Source organism: Pinus tabuliformis, chromosome 8 (assembly GCF_031772625.1).
Source record: "Pinus tabuliformis cultivar Carrire ecotype Pingquan chromosome 8, CPIR1, whole genome shotgun sequence".
Lineage (NCBI taxonomy): Eukaryota > Viridiplantae > Streptophyta > Pinopsida > Pinales > Pinaceae > Pinus > Pinus tabuliformis.
The window spans coordinates 623,494,536-623,519,849 of NC_142294.1; the positions used below are offsets into that span (position 1 = coordinate 623,494,536).

The 25,314-nt window shown below is 34.1% G+C and overlaps 1 pseudogene; it reads left to right on the forward strand.

Moving 5' to 3' along the window:
• Positions 1-8,472: 8,472 nt before the first annotated feature.
• Positions 8,473-10,155, forward strand: LOC149237043 (putative UPF0481 protein At3g02645 pseudogene; annotated as a pseudogene).
• Positions 10,156-25,314: the final 15,159 nt, after the last annotated feature.

Consider the following 25,314-nt stretch of genomic DNA (forward strand, 5'->3'; position numbering starts at 1 on the left):
CTTACTATTAGAAGGAACACTTAATGATGTAGGTGTGTAGGTGTCCAGATTATCTTCTTTGACAAAGGGTTTAAGATGGTTTAAGAGGAAATCTTAGTTGCCATCTAAGTGTTGGGAGTGAGTTGCATCATCCAACACAAACAATTTTTAATAACTTCATAATTTTAATCATGGATACATTACTGAAGTTAATTATTTATCTATACATTAATAAAAGAATGTATCTTACTCACTGTAAATTTCAATACAACCCCATTTGACCAACTCTAATCTTAACTAGCCCTCCATAATTATCTATATCCAAAATTTTTGCCTAGATTCCAAGAAGAAAGATTTTACATAGTGCATAATGTTTTGCCTTTGAAAATCCCCTAGCCATGATCTCATGTTTGCCTCTGTGGATTCCCTCACCCAGATCTAAATCATCCTGAGAGGAATAAACATATATGGATTTATATATACATATGAATAGGAGGTAGATTGGTTCTAAATATTCTCTAGTGATTTCTAGCATCCTAAATTTTTCTTTTGTGTATGCATGTATAGTAAGATCCATAAGATGAGAAAGTTACACTTCAAATTTTTTTATCTAGGGAACAAGGCATTGGTTGGCAGTGTATGGCTTAGTGAAAAAGGCTCTCAACTGGAAAGTCATAGGATCGTTGGTTTAAAAAATCTTCTTATTGACCCACTAGCAAAGGAAGCATCAAGGTCAATTTCAAAACAAGACTATGGTAGTAGATTCTCTAGAGAAAAGATATTAATTGAAGTTTACTTAAGCTGTCAATAAACACCCTTTCAAAAAAGCAACTAAGTGCTAAGATATATATACTATTTGATTTGAAGTAATTCTAGAACATATATATCCTAGTTTATACAACATTAATTTCTTTGTGTTGGGGTGCATAATATTTATCTTTCTTATGGACCATGAAAGATATGTTGAAGGCACCATATTTTGGAAAGAGCTCACATTAATTGTCCACATTATTGGGTATCAATTAAGCTAGGAAATGTGCAATGTTCTAGAACATATATATCCTAGTTTATACAACATTAATTTCTTTGTTTTGGGGTGCATAATATTTATCTTTCTTATGGACCGTGAAAGACATGTTGAAGGCACCATATTTTGGAAAGTGCTCACATTAATTGTCCACATTATTGGGTATCACTTAAGCTAGGAAATGTGCAATGCCAGATAACTTGTACATTGCCATGGATATTTCACTAGAATAATTAATCACAATAGATCTTGTATTATGCTAAAATATTCTACTATGTAGGTTTACTTCTTTCGATAAATTTATTATTACTAGCTTATTGCTCAAATTTTTAAAAGATGATATATTTTGAAAGAAGATAGATTATCCTAAAATTGTGGTGAATACATAACCAAGTGATGATTAATATGGAGAAACAATGAGATTTTGGTAGATCCTAAGGGCCAGGTCAATAGGTATTATGACCATCATGTAGGCTCAATATATTACCATTCAAGGACAATATACATCGACTTTAAACAAAAGTACCCACATGTTTCCCATGTAAAGTATTAATGTATTAACATGAGGCTTAGGCATCACTGGTGAAGCTACCAACAACATGGAGATGACACCTTGGATGAATAGATGATTAATGAGCTACCTCCTAGCTTTCATGATGAGGATTCATCTATAGTTTTTAGGGATCTTTGCCTTCTATAACAAAAATGGAATGGAGGCATGAAATTTGCAATTGAAACTACAAACTTATTTGTGCTTAATGTCAAGCAAGCAAACCTAATGGCAATGTCACTGCTAAGATAACAATAACATAGGTTATTGGAGAAACATTTTTTTGAGATGACACAAATTACAACAACAAAAGGTGAGGATACAAAATTTCATGAATCAAGACTCTTAGAATAAAGTTTTCAAACATAATGTGAATGAATTTGTTCTTTACTTTCACAATTGTGAGGAACCAATTGTGTCACTTATCATTGAATTCTTAAATAATATTCTCATGAACAAGGATTATGATGCCAATATCATCATGGTCAAATAACAATTAGAATGGGTAATTTCATAAGTGGCGAGAAAGATTCAAGATTTAGATGACACCATCACATGGTAAGAACAATACAATTTTATCCCAACCAATGTACACTCTTTTCTACGAAGTGAAATATATTGGTTTTTCACCAACATTTATTAAACCAAATTTATGAAATGCATTTGAAGACTTTGAGTCACTATGGAAAGAGAATGATGGACACTTAGTTGAGGCTATGGAAATGATTGAGTTAGATAAAATACAAAGGTCCAAAGAGACAACATATAATACCCTTCTTTTATAGTTTGGACATTTTACACAAGTGAAATAAGGATAAGAAACAAGAAGTAACTAAATTAACAACATCATATAACAAATGATGAGGGGGTTTATTAATGTTCCCCTTACTACTAAATTCTTTCTATTAAGCTTTCCTCATAAAATTAGACCAATTTCTAATGAATAAAAACTAGTATCCATTGCATTGTGAATTAAGGTGATATGAGATTACTTTGTTATGAAATGTTTGATTTAAATCATTTACTTATAAAGGTTCCATAATTTTAATGAAGAGCATTTTCATAAATCCTTTGGAGTGAATTGTCATGCATTACTCTCACTTTGAACATATCCTGGTTGGAATCTCCCTAAAACATAACATATGATAAAAAAGAACACCAGTAAATAAACAAAATTGCATACTTTTTTTAATTCTTTCTTCTATCCTATTGTTTCTTATGTCATTGTCTTACAGTGTTTCCTTTGCAATATTAAATTTTTTATGGTACATTAAAATATCCCCCCATACCTCTTTTTTAGATTTAATTTAAACATTTTATAAAAATAAAGTAAAATAAAATATTTTGATTTTGGAGGAGTTTGGGTTTTTGGGGATCTGATTTTGATGATAAACCATGCTATTGGCCCATAGTATCCTAACAAAATTTATTTATAAGTTGATAATATCCATGGTAAAATAGGGTGAATATCTATGATTATAAATCTTGTTATATCGTAAGTATTAATTTTTTATTTGCTTATTAATTAAATTTAAATATTGTTACATAATCATTATTTTACACCACTACATACCCTTTTTCTTTTAGATTAAATTTAAAAATTGTTATAAAATTAAATTAAAATAAAATATTTAAAAGATGTTGACGTACAATCCTTTTTACATTACATCAAACTCCTACACATCTCGTCCTATGCCGAGGTGTAGAAGGTTTGTGGGCACAAATAGCGGTGGGTGGAATATTTTTTTGTTATAATATCAACAACAAACCAAATGAGCACAATAAAAATTAAACTATAAATAGTTTATAACTTAATAAAACTAAACAAATATATAGATTTTTTAATAATATTTTAATTTAATTTAAAAGAAACTAGTGTCAACCACGGACACATTTTTTTTAAACTAATTTGTAAAATACATACTATCTCCTAATAGCCTAAAAAAGTTGAATTCAATGATAGAAAGCACAAAAAAAACCTATATCAACATTAACCAAGTTTCAATTCACAACTTTATACACCTTCCCTCAAACTCAAAATGACATCCTGCAAAGTGGAAGTAATGTTTGTTGATGAATTCACAAGTGCGCTTCAGATGATAATTATACCTAATGCCATAAATGCATCTTTGGAATATACAATATTCTTAATGATGTGACTGCAAATATTAGACAACACGAAAATAGTTGCAATACTAAAATTCATAAAACGCTTCTACCATATATTTAAATATACATTCCTTTTACATTTGCCTCTCACAGAAACACAAATGAGCAAATAGTACGGTAATGAGCACATGGTCTTTTGATATACATATGGGTGCACATCAATACATTTACATTTTCCCCTCACAGAAATACAAATGAGCAAATAGTAAGGCAATGAGCACATGGTCTTTTGATATACATATGGGTGCCCATCAATACATATAAATCAGATTGGTCTAATATGACGAAAGGAATAAAGCCTTTATGTGAGATGAAAAACCATTAAACTTCTTCACGTACCACGCTCTGGTTGATAAGATTCAACCCAATAGATATAAAAAAATCATCGTTACTGTGCAGAAGCCAAAAGCAGTTTGGGAGATGAAGACGAGGCCCATGAAATAAATAATCTCAAAAATAACAATATTAAATTGATCACTATAATTTCAAAAAAAAATAATGTAAATCACAATAAAAGAATTAATTTCTAAATAAAATTCATTTCTATTAATAAAAAATGTAAAATCTCACCCCATTAAGAGATCTTAAAACAACTCCTTTCGCTCCACGATATTAACTTATGGCCTTTTCTCATTTTATTTGAATTCTCCGTTGTATTATCTTATTTCCTTTAGTCATTTTATTTGAATTAACCAATTATTTCAGACAAACTCCACGTTAATTTCATTATTAAATTCTTGCCATGAGTGCAAATGTATGCTTCGCTACAAGCATCTCATCTTATGAAAAAATAATTACAGACAACGTGAAAAAATCTTCTTACCATCTCAGGAATCCTCCTTACCATGTCTTCTCTTATAAATCAACAACCATTCACATGATGTTGCATTTTATCTCACACAACCTTAACCAAAACACTGTATTAATATAAGAAAATAGATGGCCAGTTCATCGAATACAAAAATGAAATTTCATGACCTTCATACTACTAGCTTACTGGCTTTGCATACATAGCTGCGACCTATTTTTCCAGCTCCTGACACCCCACATGCTTGCAATTCACACCCAAATGTTAAACTCTTGAATTGTTTGATGTCCATGTTGACCACTGTGATGAGACCAAAGGAACCTGAACTACTTCAGCCATATTCTCTCTTTGATTTGATGACATTTCGAAAGTTCTTTGAGAACATGGATATTGCATGATGCAGGCTCTTTTGCATTGCGTTCTCAAACCATTGCAGATCACTTAGAGAGAGAGGCATCATAGATATGAGAAAAAGGAGAATCTCTGTGGAACAATAAGAGCTTAAAAGCAATGGGTTCTTGGATATGGTTGGCTAAAGATAGAACATGCATGAGTAAAAACACAAAGGGAAGTGGAAAGAACAAGAAATATTGCTTGAAAGAAGCCATTGCAGCAGGTCTTCAAAACCTAGTATGGTTCTTCGTCATCTCCGTCGTGGCCCTTCATGGTCTCGTATCCATACCCTTCCAAGAACTCAGACCTTCTCTGCAACAGCCACATCGACTCATTAGGAACTTCCCACTCGCCCTCCAACATCTTCAGGGCAACAATCATCCATGGCCTCTGGTTGGGAATGTCCTAAATACACCAGAAGGAAACCTTGCTTCACTTTGGTCCTTCCTGCATTATGAAAGGCGGGGATGAGTTCTAAACTGAGATGGCAGAGCACATCCTGAATATCATAGCCGGTGACTCTTTCTGAGCATTTACGGAGGGCTTGAAATAAATTTCAAATTTCAAATTTTGGGAACGTTGTCCATGCATGGATATGTGATGGTCATTCAACAGATGGTTACATGATGCCTATGTTTTGGATGGACCGGAAAAAAGATATACTTTGTTGGAGACTGAGCAGGACGTCGAGATGGGTGCGCTTACCTAGGAAATTTCATATTTCAGAAACAATTAGTGGTGTAGTAAATACCCTATAGAATGGTAAATAGTGGTTTCCCAAATGTACGTAGTGAAAATGTGATGTGAAGAGGATTTTATGATTTAGTGGGATGGCCTTTAATCAAAATTTCTATTAAAATATCAAGGTTTACATCCAAGTTAGGGCAATGTTATTTGTTTTTATTACTTTATTTTGAACTCTCACACACCCACCTCTACACGGTGTAGAGATGCCACTGACCTCCAGAGTAATTAAACTCGAGAGATCTCCCATAAATTAAAATATATATATATATATATATATATTTTGGTTACCAAGAATAGAATGCATTTTGAAATATTTTGTGAGGACTTCAAATTTCTCACTAGAATCTGGTAAAAAATTCTTCAAATGTGAGAGTGTTTAATTTTTTTTTTAATGGTAGAAATGGATTTAGCACTCTCAAGAACTTCTAGGGTACCCAAAATCTTAAAGCTTAAAATCTATAACCCAAATTTTACTTAACATAGAACCCTAGCCTTCTTTATCATCTGAGGGATTTGGTGGTCTATAAATTCCCTCATCTTTGAGCATGTGAAGCCCGACATTTGGCAAACTAGCTGTAGAATATTCTCCTTCTATCTTGAGTACTCTTCCTTTAAGCCATCGGTCTCTAAATTTCCCCCTCCTCCTCGAAACATCTGGTCCTCTTACCTAGTCAGCTTCTTTGATGGGGCCTCCTCTATTGACATTTGTGGTTGTGACATGGGCATCCATTTAGGGCATGTGAGCTTCTACAGGTTTCCCTAGCACTGTGGAATTGGTAATAATACTCATGCCGAATTACTCTCTCTTTTGGGGGTCCTACACTGCGCTTCTTGGCTCGGCATTAGAGTTTTTATTGTTTTTGGGGACTCTAAATCTATCATTGACTGGGAAAATGACTGAGGCTCCCTAAACTCTCTTAACCTCGACACCTGGAAATGTAGAATCAAAACCTTGCTCAATGAGTTCCACTTTGTCTCCATAACGCACATATATCAAAGTCAAAATGGTGAAGCGGATCGCCTCTCCCAAGAATGATGCAACTCGGACACTAAAAAGATGAAATTCCATTTTTTTGCTTTTGGCATCTATGAGAGGTCGGGGTATATTTAGATCTAACTTCAAGCACTAGAATGCTTTGCTTACACTCTGTTACCTTTTTGTGAAAAATACCATTATGTTTTGATCATTGCTATCAGACAACTCTCTATAGTTTTCATCTCTCTATTATGTAACCTCTTATAAATTAGAGATCGGATGTATTAGAAAAATATCTTGGTTGTTATTTTGTTTCTTCACAGGAGAACAATGAGGTTTCCTTTCTGTCATTGTAATTTCTCTTATTATCAATAGAAAGTGTTTTTATGATTTGGAAAAAACCCCAAATTTTCAAAAAATTCTGCCATATTTTTTCAAAATCATACTGAAATTTCTATATTTTGAAATTTGAAAATTCAAACACAAACTTAAAATGCAACGTAGTAAATTGTGTTTTGGAATTTGTGAATAGAACATAAAAACACAAATATGATGAAACTAAATCAATGGAGTTTTGGAATTGTTTAGAAGCTCAAAATAAAGGACAATATTTTATGCACATGAGATGGCAAAAGATATTATAATGTTCATTAGAGCTGTTGGAAAGTAAAAATGAGAACAAAACCTCGAAGTGGTTGGAATGTGGATGTTTTGTGAAAAGTTATTTGGGAACCATGTCCATGATCCATGTTATGTGATCTCATTCAAATTTTAATGTGTTCTTTAATTGCATTTTTTTAATTATACATGCGTAATCATGGTCATGTTTATATATTTTAAATTTCCATTTTTAACATTATTTTAGATTTGGATCCTTTTGGCTAAAAAATAGACCATAATGATTCTAATAACTATTGAAAACTATTGCAATATTACAATGGGGCTAATAACTATTGTAATATTACAAGGGGGTGGGTTGATGAAAATATTTTTCACAATATTTAGGCCGATAGGCTTTCCTTTTGAATCAGTTTAGTCGTCAACACTTCTATTTTCTGATTGACATGTGGCATATGGCTACATATCTTTCACTATTGACATCTGGTTTTTGCTGTTTGACATCTGGCTAGCTATCATTATTACATTTTTACATGACATCTGTGCCTACACCATTATTACATTTTTACACCACAGTGCTTAGAGAATTTATTTTTTACGATAGACCATAGTGCTCGGAGAGTTTATTTTTTTACGCTAGATTTCTCGGAGAGTTTGTTTGAATTCTTAGTGGAGTTTATGGCATTGAACATGGAGGACACTAGAATGCTTGCAAGAAAGAGAGATTTGTTGGGAGAAAAAATCAGAGCAATGTGGCGACAACAGTGGAGACGAGCTTGGATGCCCCCTGCAATTTTAATTAAGCAATTGTAGTGCTTCAACCCACCAGGGTAGGAAGCGGGGCAGGCCCCGGGCTATGAAGTTGCAGTGCTTCAACCCACCAGGGTAGGAAGCGAGGCAGGCCCCGGGCTATGAAGTTGGAGTGCTTCAACCCACCAGTGTCAGAATTTGAGAAACATCAATTGGAGCAGCGGCCTCCTCGTGGTCACTAAGATTCATCTTGAGCAAACGCTTGAACTTGAGGCAGAGGCCATGATTAAGAGTAAACGAGTAAAAGCCCTGGAGATTCCTGAGGTTAATGGCGAGGTAGAAAATGAGTGTCATTACTGTAACAATTGCAATGGTTGCACAGTCACTTAACCGTCTTGCATATCTCCTATATTTTCTCCTATGCTTTCTGTCGCTATTTGTCTTGATTCAGAAACATGGAATTCAAAACCGATGTTGAATTGAAGATTGATGAGAATGGTTGGGTTATTCAAATCAAGGGAAGTCTGGATCTACACCTGCAAGAAGAAGAACTGAAGGAGTTGTGCATGTCTGTGTTTAATGTGCCCAAGGAGTTATTGGCTGTGAAGCCTGAAGCATACACTCCTCAGTCGGTATCTATCGGTCCCTATCACCGCTCGAGATCTGAGCTCTATGACATGGAGCGTTACAAAGTAGCAGCTGCTCGAAGATTTCAGAAAAGAATCAACGGACAGAAGTTTGAGTCCGTGGTTGTGGAGGAGTTTAAGAAGCATGAATGGAAAATCCAGAACAGCTATCACAAGTTTCTCAATTATAAGGAAGAAACCTTGGCCTGGATCATGGCGCTGGACGCAGCCTTCCTTCTAGAGTGTTTGCAATTTTATGTCAGGCAGGCTGACCAAAACTTTGACGTGGACGTCAAGCAATTGGGGCGAATACTAGATCTGACTGGCACCAGCGCTGCCCATAATTCCATTGTGAGAGATTTGATGATGCTCGAAAATCAGTTGTCGCTCTTTTTGTTGCAAAAGCTTTTGGAATTACAGTTGGGTTCTGAAGCAAAGGCAAAAGAGAGACTCTCTACCTTGCTAAGGCTTGTGTGCCAAGAATTATCGCCTTTCACCTTCAAGCTGCCCGAGGATTCGAAGATCCATACAATAGAGAGAGGCCACATCCTGGAGGTGTTGTATTACGCTATCGTCACTGTTCCCAACATTGAAGATCCAAATATTCCAAACGAGGAAGAAAAAGAGGAGGTTGTTCCAGGGGAAATGTCCACCATTACCAGAGCCTTCAGATTGCTATGGACTACTCACACCTCTTTAAATATTGGTCCCATTCAATTTCTCACGAAATTGACTCAAAAAGCGCTCAACGGGCGGTATGTGCAAATCGTGATGAAGTTGGCCTTACGTCTTCTTTCTCTTCTTGGGAATCTTCCTGTTCTGACCGTGTTGAAGAAACCCTTCACTCTTCTTGTCAAAAAAGATGTCACCAATACTAATTAAGAGGGAAAAGCGAAGGGGGAAGAATCAACTGTTAAGATCATACCGCCTACGTGAGACGCACTGGCTATTCCATCTGTGGCCGATTTATACGCTGCAGGAATCAAATTTGCTCCTACTGATAGCGACTTCACCTCAGTACAATTTGACTAGAATACTGCGACACTTTTGCTTGCAAAAGTAAGGTTGGACAACAATACATAGGTGATCCTGAAAAATCTGGTGGCATTCGAAGCTTCGGCAGCACCAGGTGCGATGGTTTTCAGTGTTCACACATATACCGATTTCATGAACGGGATGATCGCCATCGAAGAGGATGTGAGATTGTTGAGACAAAGTGGAATTATTTACAACCACCTCCAAAGCGACGAAGAGGTTGCGAGCCTATGGAACAACATGGGTAAGTGTGTTCGGCTTAGAAAGGTTCGATACCTGGACAACATTATAGAGGGTCTCAATAGCTATTATTATAGAAAATGGAATGTCGTCGTAATGGATTTCGTGAACGAACATATATTTGGATCATGGCAATTCCTGTCTGTGGTTGCTGCAGCGATACTTTTGATCTTCACTTGCTTTCAGGCTTTCTGCTCTGTATATGATTGCAAGAAGTGGTTAAGCAAGCTAGACTAGGGTACGTGCCATTATCTTGCCGTTGGTGTAAGTGTGTTTATAATGTTGAAAGCTACACAACGACCTCATCAAGGCTGCCACTTGTAATGATTTTTTGGGATTCTTGTATGTTTGTTCATCCATTGTCCTTTGTGTTGCGCTTAAATTATATGCGTATAAGGGGCAGTCTAGCCTAGATTGAGAATACTAGGTATTATTATATACAACCTTTTTCTATTGAGTGTCGGATTTTGGGTATTCATATGAATATGGGTTTCATTTAAGTACCTACTTCATTATTCTTTTTATATTTTACGTATGGGTTTCATTTAAGTACAAATATGATTTTGGTTTGATGATTGCTGGAGTTAGATTTCACCAAAGCGATATCACTTTGTATATTTTTTGCAAAGTTGTAAAATGTTTAATAATTCAGTTTTTAAATCAGCCTTGAGAATAATTATTACTAATTAAAACTAATATAGTAAATTATTATTAATTAATATTGAGGAAAGTTATCATGGGCTTTTATCTTTAAATATATGTCACTCATTATTCTTATATAAAGAATACTCACTATTTTTATTTAAAGGAATTCTAAGTCATTTAAATTGTAGTTTATAAAACAATATTTTACTCTAAATTTTAAACTATTAACTTATTTCGTTAAAGCAAAACAAAAACTTAACTAAATATTTAATATTTATCACTTTATATCCTATGATTTAATATTTATAAATTAATATAAAATTTTAAAATGGTTCATGGTTATGATTTACCAGGATAGCTTACAAAAGGAAACATCAAAGGATGATTATGTTGTTTAAAGATTGTGGGATAAGTAAATTGAGATGATTATATTGTTTAAAGATTATAAGATTTTGTTTTTAATATTATTATTATTATTTTATTAAATATACTTAATAATATTTACTAAAAATAATTTTGTATTTAATATATATATATATATATATATATATATATATATATATATATATACATAAACTTTAAGGGGTTTAGAGTAAATTGTGACAAAGTATTTTTATTTAGGTATTTTATGTTGTAAAATTTATTAATTTGAAATTCCATAGGAAAATCTCAAGTCACAAGTTTAAACAATTTCATGCATGGATTTTTCCATCAAAAGAATGTAACAAATTCCTCAACATTTATAGATATATTAGTAATTAAAATCAATGTAAAAGTGTATTTAGTGAACAAAGATAGTGTAAAGGTAAAGGGTGTGAGTAACTTGGGAGTATTTGGTGACGATTACTTAAGCCATAGGTTGCCATAAGTTAGTTGTGCTAACCATTTTACAACTCACATAAATTAGAAAAAAAAGAAGAAAAAGATGAAAGATAAAAATCAAAATGGTTAAAGGATGCATGGGCTATCTTGAATTTCAATCCAAACTCTCTAGCCACATGTGTAACCCCACTTTCAATAATGTTTTCCTGCTCTAGGGTCAAGGCTACAATAGAAGCCACCTCATTCTCTAGGTGCTTCAACCAATTTGGCCATGCATCATCGTAGATTTTCTCCATTATTTGAGAAATCCCCTCAAGTTCACTTATGCCATGAATGTTCCCTCATAGTCCCCATGTCCCTCCTTATCTCTTCTAATTCATTTATGTGTACCTGGATATCATTCATCATTTTGATCCTGCATTTTTCAATAGTAGAAACACTCTCTTTCAATTTATGGCAATCGTAACTTTCTAACCTACTACAACCTACCATGAATTTTCCATCTCAACATACTAAAGGACCCTTTCTAGTAACACCATATATCTCCCTACTAGCACACCTACACCAAGTCTCTATTGCCCTGCTCAAAACACTGTAATGATATATCCACATGTCAAGTATTCCAGTCCTAATGCTCCACAATCATGTTTGATGTGACTTACTCTCATAAGTGTATTGTTACCACCTCAGTGGTGATATCTTTGATACCACTTAGGACACCCCTAGAAACATTGTATAGTTTTAGGTGGATCTCTAGTCATACGGCACCAACATGCTCCTCATTGACAACTTGACCAGTTCAGTAATATGACACATAGACTATGCCTCACAAATCAACACACTTATATTATATGTCTAAATTAAATTATATATAAGAATATTAAACATAATCCAAAACCACATTTCGGTGATATGACACCTGTACTACACCTCACAAATCAACACTTATATTATATGTATTAGTTAAATTATATATAAGAATATAATTTAACCATTTTGAGTATGTATTTACAAATAAGTGATTTTGGGATCAAATCCCACAAAGTAATTCTATACTTGCTCTTCAAATTCCTTCAAGCTTTTGAAAGTAAAACCAATGAATTATCAATATAATTTTACCATAATAAAAAATAATTAGGACTTTAGCCAGCTCAAATTGCTCATTAGTCAGGCTTGAACCAACATCTCTTCTAGATAAATTCAACAATTCTAATTTAATAATTCTATCGGCCTCTCTTTGTACCTTTTGGGACATTTGCTAGTAGATATTCATATCTCAAAATTGGTAGAGACAAAAAGTTTGAGAGATAAAAGATAAATAAAAAAAAATAACCAATAGTATTGATGATTATATCTTTTCTTTAACTTTCATCACTAAAGAGGTTAAAGAAAATAAGCATAAATTATATTATTTCTTTGTGGACCTTGGCAAGGACTTTGACAATTCATTAGCACCTATTAGTTCATAGTTTTTTTATCTTCCACCCTTTGTGATATCTCTTGTGACAACAATTTACAAGACCATTGCTAGTAAGGTATAGACAAAGGTTAGTGTGAGAGAGTATGTCCAAATTACTAGGAATTAAATAAGGTTACCATTATCTCATACACTGTTTAAGCTCTACATTTATGAGCTAGGGGAAATTATATCAAATTTATATAGTGTCATTTATGTTTTCTTCCCTTCAGAGTCTTCATTTTCCTTCTCTTATTTGAATATAATAGTATCGTCATGTCCCACTAAGAGACCTTCAAAGACAACTTGAAATCTTAGCTTCCTTCTATAGCATTCATCATCTTTTATTTAATCTAGGTTAAACATAAGTCATGGCCCTTAATATCCATAAAGGGGAAGCAAGTAATGTGCTTCTTACTTATAGAGCTTACTTATAGAGGTCAAAGGTTTGAGTTACTCTCTTCATATGTATCTCTAGGATTCCTCTTCTCTAAACCATGATTCAAATTGACCCAGTAATAGAGGCTACACTAAGCAAGGGGTATGTGGCTCTTATCATCCTTGAAAATCAATTATTTTTTTCTTTACTTTAAGGACATTTGATCGAAGATTTTACTCTTTTGCTCATCTGTCACACTTATCCTCTTATATATGTGTAAGGATTGTGAACCATAACTTAAGGAAGTAGATCAAAATAGGATATAAAGAGTGATTTCACAATGTTATCCAAATAGCTTCATGCCATGAGATCAACCCCTCATTCTATCATTCTTGCGAAGTTTTGAGCAACACCAATCATTGCTTTAGTGATCTTTCAACTGGAAATTATAATACATAGGCTCAATTAAATGGATATATCGTAGAGTGATTTTGTGAAATATCTATGTCTATCTCTTAAGTTCTCTATGAAGTAGGCAATATGCCTTTCATTTATTTTCCTTATTGGCCTTAATTTTGATAGGGCACTAGACTTGCGTAGTTTTTTAATCGATTCTCATACTTTCTATAAAGGTGAGTTATTAAGGGTATACATACTACAAGTACAAAGTCTATCTCCAAGCCACATGGCCTAACGCTAAATAACCACTTTATTTCAAACTTTAGTAGTACTTAGAATTGTATCCTCAACCTAATGATGTGTTCATCCATCCCCCAAATTACATTGGACTACAATTGTAGAAATTAATGTGTAGATTCAAAACTTCTCATGAAGTTTACTAAATCACAAGACTTTAAGCTACTCTACTCATATGTGGAAGTTAATTCAGCATCTAAAACAAGAATCATTAACATTCAAAAGGAAACATCACACATACACAAATATTTATCTAAGGGAAAGCAACTGCTCAAAATCCCTTACTATTTATATTTCATTAATCAGAGAATATAGAAGAAATACAATGCTTGCTTGATCCAGACTTATTTAGGAATGCAACAAAATACAGATATACACATAAACACAGAGATGCAGTAGAAATAAAACTCCATTTCATTAATATCAAAGAACTGAAATATGCTTACATACATAAATGGAAATAAACTAGCTTGGGCGATGGTAGCTTATCTCTGAGAAGAGATGTGGCGGCTACATGCCTTTGAATTATGTTACAATGAGGCTCAAAGGACTATTTATTACTGAGAAATAATAGAAAAATCTAAACATCCAAAAACCTAACCCTAGGAGATGAACCGCCAAAACTGTGGGCCCTGTTTGGGTAAATTGGTACATCAACTTCCCGGGGTCGTAACTTTGGCATACAATCTCCTTTTGGTTATCATAATACCCTGGTTCGAAGGTCTCAAAGAGGAGGCTAAAAATGTAGAAGCTAACCAATTTGGGACATTTCTGGTTTCTCAGTGTTCCATAAAAACGTCTTTTAGTCCTTCAAAATGAATCTAGAAGTTTAGGACCCCAAAAAAACTGCCAAAAATAGTAAGTTTTGCTACAATTAAGGAAAATGAAAAGAAACAAAGGTGGGGGTCCAAGTGGAATAGGCAGGGGGCACCAATATCCACTTGGATCAGTCCTCCCCCCTTAGGAAGCAATGGCCCCCATTGCATTGAGTGCCTCCATGATATGAGGAAACTTCTTCTTAACTTGGTCCCTTGTGAGCCACTTGCCTTGGTGCGAGAGTTGGCCAACATTGACAACCCAATATAGTTGGATCTTCTGCTGGAAAATGTTCTTACTCTGCGTGTCCATGATCCAATCAGTGTTGGCATGTTCCATGCAATTTAGGTTTAACTCTGTTGGTGTGAGTTGTTCTGCAATGTATGATGTTTCCAGTAATGGTGGAAAGTATGATCGAAGGCAGTCCACATTGAACACTGGGTGCAGGCCAAGGAAAGGTGGAATGTTGAGCTCGAAAGCATTGTCCCCTACAACCTTAGTGATAGTTTAAGTCCCATATCAGAGTGGGCGAAGCTTGCGGTGGGGCCCAACAAGACGCTCCTTCTACAAATTTAACCAAACTTTGTCACTCAACTGGAACTTGTGTGGCACCTGATGATGATCATGACACTACTTGTACTTAGAATTGGCTCCCAATATGTCATGGACCTGCTGTTGGATGTGCTGAATGCGCTCAATGAAGTTGTTATCCCTGTCATCTTCAGAGTAGACATGAGCTGAATCTGCCTGAGTAGTTGCAAATGGTTTGACCACATCAATGGGACATAATGGCTAGAATCCCAAACCCACCTGAAAGGGGTTGTGGCTAGTTGAGAGTATTGCATTGTCTCGAGCCTCAGTCTCAAACGTTGGCCTCTGGAATTGTGAAATCCCTTAGCCGGTCACTCAACCAATCACATGTTCCATCCCTACCATGTACTTTATTTTATCATGACACGATGATGATGAATGAAAATGAGAAGGGGACCATGCTAGAAGACACATATCAGAAGCTAAAGGGATAAGATGGTCATCAAGCGAGAAGAAAAAGGAACACAAGATTACAACAGAAGATTAAGGATTAGGACCACATGAAGGCTCCATCTGATTCAAAAACCTTTGGAGGGTGTATATGAAGAACATATCATATATCTCATGAAGATGAAGCATTGTGCATCTCTTATTTAGGAAAAAGCAGCAACAAAGACTGGCTTGACATTGCCATGTCATCATGCAATCCATGTCATCAGTGTCATGTCATGTCACGAGTCATCATGTGCCACATCATTCGTGGACTATGTAAATTCTATATTGGAAAATGCAATGTAAAGTGGAAGTCCAAGAGTAATCCATGTAATATGAAAAGTTGTGTGGGATTTAAAAGGTCACAGAGAAGGCAAACAGTCATGAGGGTAGCCCAATATTCACATGGGAGGTGAATGATCACCCCATTTCTTATATATACACCCTCATTGTACATGTAAATGACTTTTCACCTTGGCTCCTCCTACGAGGCATTGGAGAGGAAGATAATTGTTTTGGAAGAGCAAGTGACTGCTCTAATGCTCCACTATTGAGGCTAGTGGTGTTCATTGTCTTTATGTATCTTGGAACTTTTACTTTATTCAGAATCTCATTGAGCCAAAACACTTTCATGCATTTGTCATGAATATTGTAAGACTATTCTTTGAATTTTTGCGATTTATGTTATTCTCATTTGTACCAAGAAAATTGAACTATTTTGGTGGCTTTGGTACTTATCTTGTTAAAGGTGTGTTCTATTTGCTTTAACAATCATTGCTTCCTTGTGAACTATTTTGCTACTTAATCAACGACTCATTCTTATGTATGTCCTCACATGCCTTTTCTAGATTAGTACTATTACTTATATTTAAAGGGCCCACTTTCCTCATCTCTTTGAATAGGAGGACCTTGATTTTTTCGTAGCTAAAATTACACAAGGCATATTCACTCGTTGATTGGAAAATACCTTTGTGTTACTCTCTTGTGCCGAAATTGTAGCCAAGGAAAATCTACAAGGATATGTGGCAGTCGGGTTGATACTCTAGATGAGGCTCCTACTTCAAACGGTGCGAGGTATAATTGGAACTTCACTTCAGGGACACCCCCTTGGTTGACAGATTTCTAGCACTATCAAAAAAATGGCACTGGAAGGAGGGCTATATGACAAGTTGTTCTCATTGACTCTGTTTTGAACCTCTTATCTCAGAAGGCTCATCCTTAAGTCAAACTTCCAGTGTGTTTTTCTAACCTACTCCTTGGTAAAAATGTAATCCCCGATGAGTGTAATATTCCTAATTAGCTATGGCCAATTGGAATATTCAATTTCGTTCAAATTTTTCCTTCCTTAGTTTTTGTAAATAAAAAGTGAGGAAGGGGGGACATAACTCACTTTAGAATAAAAAGTCACTTCCTAGGTAGCACAACGTTGTGACTTAAAGGGGAGCCAAGGGGGCCAAAGGGGGACGTAGAAATGGAGCCCATGCAGACACATGGAGGTATTGCGCAGGAGGAAAAGAACACGTGGCAAGAAGGGAATCACGCAGGAGGAGGTGAGGCTAGGGATTGTGAGAGGCAGAGGCTATAAAATAGATAGGAGCCTCCTCATTTTGGATCATTCAGTTATGTGCATTTTGAGCTAGTCATTCCGACTTCTGAGCACGCTGGCTATTTAGCTAGTCTGCAACACTGTTCAGTGCATTGAGTGTCTCTTTTTAGAGATCTCACCCTTAGCCCCAGGGGAATTCGAGTGCCTGCTCGGGAAAGGTATTTCCTTTGGCATTTCAACAGTAGTTTTATCAACATTCCAGTAGCAATTTCAGCAGCGTTTTGGAGGCTTGCGTAGCACTGGGAGAGGGATGCAGTTCTTTCTGGTAGCAGTGTTGGATTTGGGATTTTGTAGGAGGATTTATGATGGGTGATTGAGCAGGGGATCAGCCCTTGCATCTTGGAGTTTTTTCATAGAGTTTCAGGCAGGGTTCTGGAGGGGTTTCTTTAGTAGCAGCGCAGAGCATTGAGGGACTACACAGATCCCCAAGGGGGCGATTTTCGGGGGTCGACTATTCTAGGAAAGCTTTCTGGGTTTTTCTGGGTTTTTCGACTAGAGCCTGATTCCAGAGTTTCAGCATTTTCTGAGGACGGTAGCAGCCCCAAATCATCATTGTTTTCTAGCAGCAACAACAACACAACAACAACATCCACGTAGAGAGGCTATTCTTGTTATTCTGAGAGTATTTCTTCACTTGCCTTGTGCAAGTCGAGGTTCCATCTGTCTGATCACCTCTTGTACTCATTTTTATTGCTCAGTATAATAAAATGGCTTAGCATTTCTCGCTCCATTTCTTGAGTATCTACTTATATTTCTTATTTACATTATTATATGTTGTTCCACTGTTATTTTATCACTTCTGGGTTATTATATCATTTGCACATATTTGGTTGGAGTTTTTGTTGGGGTTTGAGGAAAATTTTGGGTTAGGAATATTACAATGAGCCTCTTTATCACCTATCTCAATTAAAATTTGATGGTGAGGATGGAACATCCATAATTGAACACATCTCTGATTTTCTTAAATTTTGTGAATATTAAAAAATTAATGATGAAAAAAATGCTTGTGTGGCTTTCTTCCTCACCTTTGAAAGTCATGTTAATAGATGGTGTCATAGCTTACCATCTACTTCCATCCATTCTTTTCATCATTTCCTCAAGGAGCCTCTTCAATCCTTTGGTAGGTATGATTACCAGGATGTTTATAAAAAAATCAATCAGCTAAGAATGAAGCTTGATGAATCAATTGAGGATTTTATTGATTAATTCCTTCACCTCTGTTATGAAATTCCTAAAAAAAATACAAACTGGGGTTTCTTGAAACAAAAGTTTGAGTGTTTGGTTCATATATCTTTGCACAGTGAATCCAAACCACTTGATGTTTCTTCTTCGCCAACTCTTGTAAATCGTGAGAAACCTCTACTTCACAGGGGGAACTTGTTATTCCTTTTTTTCTCTATCTTCCTCCTTTTTCAGTTCTGATTAGGGTGCCTTCTCGTGATGCTAATAAATTTGGGAAATATGCACATCAAATTCCTAATCCATATTCTCATCCTCCTTCTGCTTTTCATGATTTAGATCCCATGGAGGAAATTCTGGAATGGCTTATGAAGCCTACAGTAAAGACTAATTTCTCCATTCTACAAGGTGGTACTAACACTCATAACTTTAGTCTTGAATCTAATTTTTATTTCCGTTATCCTCTATCATCTACATGTCATGACTCTTTGTATCGTGATCTGCTTGATCAATCTGTTCCATTGGCTAGTTTCTCACAGTCTCTTGATTTTCAAGTTGATGGTCCAAATTATGATCTGGTTCAAGGTAGTCACTTTACATAGGTATAGGAGTAGGAAGGTGAAGATCCTTTCAATCCTTCGTCTTTGTTTCAAAGTCCTTTATGTGAAGATGATGTTGCTTCACTCTTGGCTGACAATGAATCTAAGAATCTTGGTGGTGAATCGAATAGAATCAATTTTCCTGATCAATTTGAAGTCTTGGACAACCATCATCCTAACGATTTTGACTCCATTATTGTATGGGATGATGTATGCCCAAGTGCACCAATTGATCTTTCGAATCGTTAAGAAGATGTTGATTTGACAAAAATATATGTAGAATCTAGTCCAACCAAAGAAAATGTTTTTACTGAAACTTCCTTTTCATCTCACTATTCCTTTTGCTCTCCCGTTTGTGATGTACCTACATGCGAGGAAGATACTCCATGCTTTTCAAGTTCTTCATCAAATGAGTTCATTTCCCAATTGACACAAGGTAGTGAGGTTGTCAATGATGAGGGAGAAAACAATAAGATCATTGAGTATCCTTTGCATCCCATATCATCTCTTGTTTTGTATGAATATAACTCTTCAAATCAACTTGTTCATGAAATTTCCTTGATTCATATATCTCTTGATTTGTGGTTAGAAGAATATTTTGACTTGAGTAATCTGGTTGTCGAAGTTGTAAAATTCAATCAAACCAATGACATAGATAGTTGATTGTTCTTCGAATGTTTGTGATGTATGTTGTTCTCATCTATACTAAGGAAATTGAACTATTTATGTGTCTTTGATATTTATCTTGTTAAAGATGTGTTGTAGTTGCTTTAACAATCGTTGCTTCCTTGTGAACTATTTCGTTGGTTGATCAATGATTCATTCTTATGTATGTGCTCGCGTGCTTTTTCTAAATTATTACTATTACTTATCTTCAAAGGGTCCACTTTTCTCAGCTCTTTCAATAGAAGGACCGTGATACTTACCACATATGAACATTTCACAAGGCATATTCACTTGTTGATCAGAACATACCTGTGTATTACTCCCTTGTGCTGAACTTTGTATCCAAGGCAAATCTACAAGGATATATGGTGGTCAGGCCAATACTTCAGATGGAGATCCTACTCCAAATGGTGTGAGGTCTAATTAAGGCTTCACATCGAGAAGACCGCTTTTGTTGATGAATTTCCAACACATCAACAAGCCCCAATCCTTCCATTTCTCCAAGTCAAACATAAAGGGGAAGGAGAAATGTCCCATAAAACTTTATGACAAAAGAGTTATTTGAAGTAATCTGCTAATGGATCCATCACGAAATACATATACTTAAGTACAAATGCATGATGTATCTCCATGATTTGAGTTGATCATTCGAATTCAATGAAACATACAAAATTCATGAAGTTGGTAAGTTTCACGAAAATGTTTAAGTTTTGTTTTGTTTTTTTTAATCAATACTTTGTGGGTAAAAATCCAACCATACTAAGGGCTTGTGTGGCTCAGGTTGGGTGTGATCTATCGGTGATACGACCCCTACTCAAACCATAGGTAACCTAGAAGAAATAAAAAGTGATTAGAAATTATAAATATGAATTGGCTAATATTTTTGTAGGATTAAATTTATGTATACGATTAAAAAAAAATTAATTTAAATTACCTTGATTTCACAACATATTGTATTATTAAATTTAAGTTAAAAAAAATATATATAAAATATATAATTCCACACATTAACATTTTAATTCAAAAGAGATTAATTTGATTAATTTAAACTAAATTTATAAAATTAAGTGTTATTATTCTTGTTTTTTTTATATATATTAGACAAATCAATCATCTCAACTTATCTCATAACTCACATATCTTAACCCAAAAAAATGATTAGAAATTATATATGTAAATTAGCTAATATTTTTGAAAGATATATTTATACAATTAAAATTTAACTTAAATAGTTATAATTTCAGGAAAAAAATATATTATTAAATTTAAGTAAATAGTAGCCAAGGAGAGACGTGACATATGAGGAGAAAGCAGATCTAAGAGGTTTATATGATCACAATTTTACAAATTTTCAATCAGTGTGATAAATAACATAGAGGAGAACCATACCAAATCAGGAGTGGTTTCAAAAGTTTCAAATTGAATACACTTATATGTAAAATCACATTATTAAATATTATTATTTTATTTTTATTTTTTAAATTTAGTAGTACTTTTTGATTTTTGAGGTTACATGTTCATTATTCATCAGATGGCACAAGATTTTTATTTCGATGAGACTTGGTTTCACAGTTATTACTACTTAAATTTAAATTTAATATTTTTATTTCGATGAGACTTGGTTTCACAGTTATTACTACTTAAATTTAAATTTAATATTTCTATTTCAATAAGACTTCATTCCACAGCTATTATCACTTAACCTACCTTTAATAAACATTAAACACTATATTTTAAATTAGCAAAATATTATATAATAAATTAATAATTATTTTTTTAATATTATTTTAATTATTAATAATTAAAATAAATATGTTTCTCTCGTTCCATGGAACCGACGAAAAGATAGTGAATAAGATAGAAGGATAGTAAATTAATAAATACCAGAGTTTCAGACAATAATTACAGCTCTGCAGAGGTGGGACACGCTTCTAGCAGCGGTTCTTGGTCTTCCGATTGCGGTTCTTGCAACGTCATCAGATTCTAGCGTAGGTATTATGAAGATTATATCAAATCGCTATCAGGGTCATCAGATTCTTAGCGTAGTTATGAAGATTTGTCGCCTGCACTGACCCCTTATGCCTTCAGCTGGCTAACTCCAGAAACCCAGAGATGCATATGTGTTCAATTGTGAGTGATAGACGCGTGCCGGGAGCTTTTCATTTGGAAAAAACAAATTTGTGACCGTTGCATTAAATTTGATGATAAAAAATATAGAAAAACTCCACAAATATATACGTAAATTAGTAATTTAATTAGTAAACTGCAGCAACCCAGAGATGCAAATGTCTTCACTTGTGAGTGATAGACGCGTGCTCAGTTGCACCCAATAATGCCAGGAGCTTTTCACTTTGGGAAAAACAAATTTATGACCGTTTCATTAAAACTAATTTTTGTATGGTTTTTAATTAAAATTAATTAAATATGTATAATTATTTATGTTTTTACTATGGTTGACAATGTTTTTTCATTTAAAGTATTTATTTAAAGATATGTGTCAAATTCAAGTTGAGTACTTACCAAATTTTACATCCCCTCACACAAGATTGTAAAATAAACCTCTCAAATCAAATCAATAACAATAATTGTCTTCAGTATAGTTATAATAATTGATGATTATATCACTATTGATTTGAAAACTATATTATATCATCCACTCATAAATTTACAACTAAATTATGATATATTTTCCTATAATATTTAAATCAATAAATATTGACTCACTACACTGCTATTACCCTGAAAATAGGTTTTTGGTATAGTCTATTGCTACCTTGAACGTAGGTTTTCTGCCACTTTCAATTGGACAGGCACTACTGTAATACATAATTAAACGTCATGAGCTTAGGTTTTTGGTGTAATCTGCCACTTCCAATAGGAAAATCACCACTATGGCGGCGGATAAGTAGGGCGTTGTCTGATGTTGGTTGGATTTTTAGGTTGTAAAGTGGGGAAAACATTTTTTTATCGAATCATGATTAATTTAATGTACTTAAAACTTAGAATAAAGTTAACAACTCAAATTTTAAATTCCAAACCAATTTTTTTTAACTCCAAATCGAATACGGCCATAATTAAACACTCGAGCACCCAAGTTTAATATATAAAACAAATTTCAATTGTACCAATGGATATTTGAATTAATTTTCATAAACTCAAGGGTTAGTTGTGGATAGATATCTTAATTAACATTTTCCAATTTAAAGATTTTATATATTTATATATATTCAATTTTCCATACACGCATTTCAATTTAGATGGATTATGTAGATTTAATTGAGAATTTGGTTATAGTGGTGTTATCAATTCACCGTATAATTCGTGTTTATCACAGTGGTTTAAAATTAAGGTTTTTTTTTGAAAGTTATGGAAATTTTGGTGATATTTTAAAAAAATTTAGTCTAGATTTTTATGAATCCAAGTAAATGTTGTTAAATTTCATAATTTTAGGTGTTTTATAGGTTTTTGATGGTGCTGAATCTATTTCCACCATAAAAAACATCCATGATTCAAATACTGTTCCTATAAGATATTTTGAAAGTTTTTTGCTTAAATTCCGACCATTTTTGACCGTCAAAACAATTCCTCCACTTTCATAAACTACGTGATATTTATTAGCTTCCCAATTTTAAATTAAATAATAGCGCTCATTCAAATTCGAATTTTGAATTTCTAAAACCGTCCTGCCTTATTTATTTTGAATTTGGTTGGAATTTTTTGGGCGACACGATTCTTGGAGAAATTACTCGATTATTCGTGACTTTATCTTGAACCGATAAAGACTGGGTAATTATTTTAATCAACAATCACATTTTTACTTTATTTTAATCGATAAAATCTGATCCAGATCAGAAGTATCTTGACTATCTGTTCTTATAATCGATAAATTGTCATCAAAATAAATAAAAAGTTGACTTTGATTCTTCCAAATATGATGTCTTATAACGCTTATAACTAATCTTAAATACATGTGGTTTAAGCATATTTAACTGATGTTAAATACATATGGTTCAGGTATATTGAATAATCTTAATTTAATAGATGATGGGTATACATTATGATTAATGTATTTTAATAATAATTTGGTTGATAGGTTTTTTTATTTATCAACAATCCTCAACACTTTTACTCTGTTTTGTTAGATAAGTGAGACACTTTCAACCGTTTTTAATCATTGCAGAGTTTAAAGGTAACAAGTTGTTACAAATGGATAAAGTTCGAAGATTTTTTAAGCTTTGCTTAGTTTACATGCAGTTGTTACACAAAGCTCGAAGATTTTTTAAGCATTGTCGAATTTACAGGGAATTATTACACATTACAGGGATGATTGATTCTAAGCATGAAGATGTCAAAAGACAACTACAAATAGATAAAGCTCGAAGATTTTTTAAGCTAAGGGAAGCTTTCTATTATTACCTGGTATTGTTTCTGGGTTGGGCGCTGGTTATTATTAGAGCATTGCAGTCCCGTTAATTGTCAGTGGATTTGAGCCCTCCAAACTCACTATCGAGCTCCGCAAGCATATCGCCCTAACAGTTCCCAATCATTCTTCAAAATGACTCGTTTTGACAGGAAGGGGAAAAAAATCCGGAATGCAGACACCCTCTGCAATTTTTTAGTGTTTTATATTGATGGGCCAAGTAGGTAATTAACGGTGTTTGTTAGATAGTTTTTGCGGCTACTGGATGTAGCTAATTAACGGCGTTGTTAGATGGTTTTTGCGAGCTGCAATTAGTGACCGGAAGTAGATGATTAACGGAGTTGTTAGATAGGTTTTACGATGAGCCATAGCCGCCGGCTTGCAAGCGATAAAAATCTGAGATCCGAGCCCAGCTGTGCTGTTTGCTGTCTGTACATTATTGTACTAATATGACTATACGCGGGGGCGTGACTGTTCACTGTAACTATATAACAATTATATAATGGTATTTGGTTGGATTGATCATTAATATGTGAAGGCCTTCGTACACTGTAGAGGATTGGGAATGTCTCCGTATGACTGACAAACTTACACATGAAGTGAAATATTTTATGTTGAATTAGCATTTCCCTTGTAATTTTTCTTACTAGTTCAATCACATCAAATTCATCAGATTCTTGCAATGAAATATGATTTTTTTTGGGTTAGTTTGACCTCTGAACACTGAAGAATAACTGGAGTATTTTTGTGATGGATTTTGATGTTTCTCTATTTCAATATAAACAATTTGCTTTTTAGTTTTTTTAAAGATTTTTTAACCATTTTCTTCATATATTTAAAGCTTCAAAGCTTATACAGTTGCATTGATTTTTTTGGCTGGTTTCACACCCGGTATCCATCACTCTAAGGATCAGAGATATGTTTATCTTTTTTTGTTCTGAAAATGTTTGACTTTGTTTTACATGTCTCTGTGGACACTGATTGACATTGTTTTACATGTCACTGTAGACACTGATCTGTACGTACATTTTACTTTCATCAGTCTAACAGTGGTAGAAAAAGGACCTGGGGCATAGACTTATGGACTTT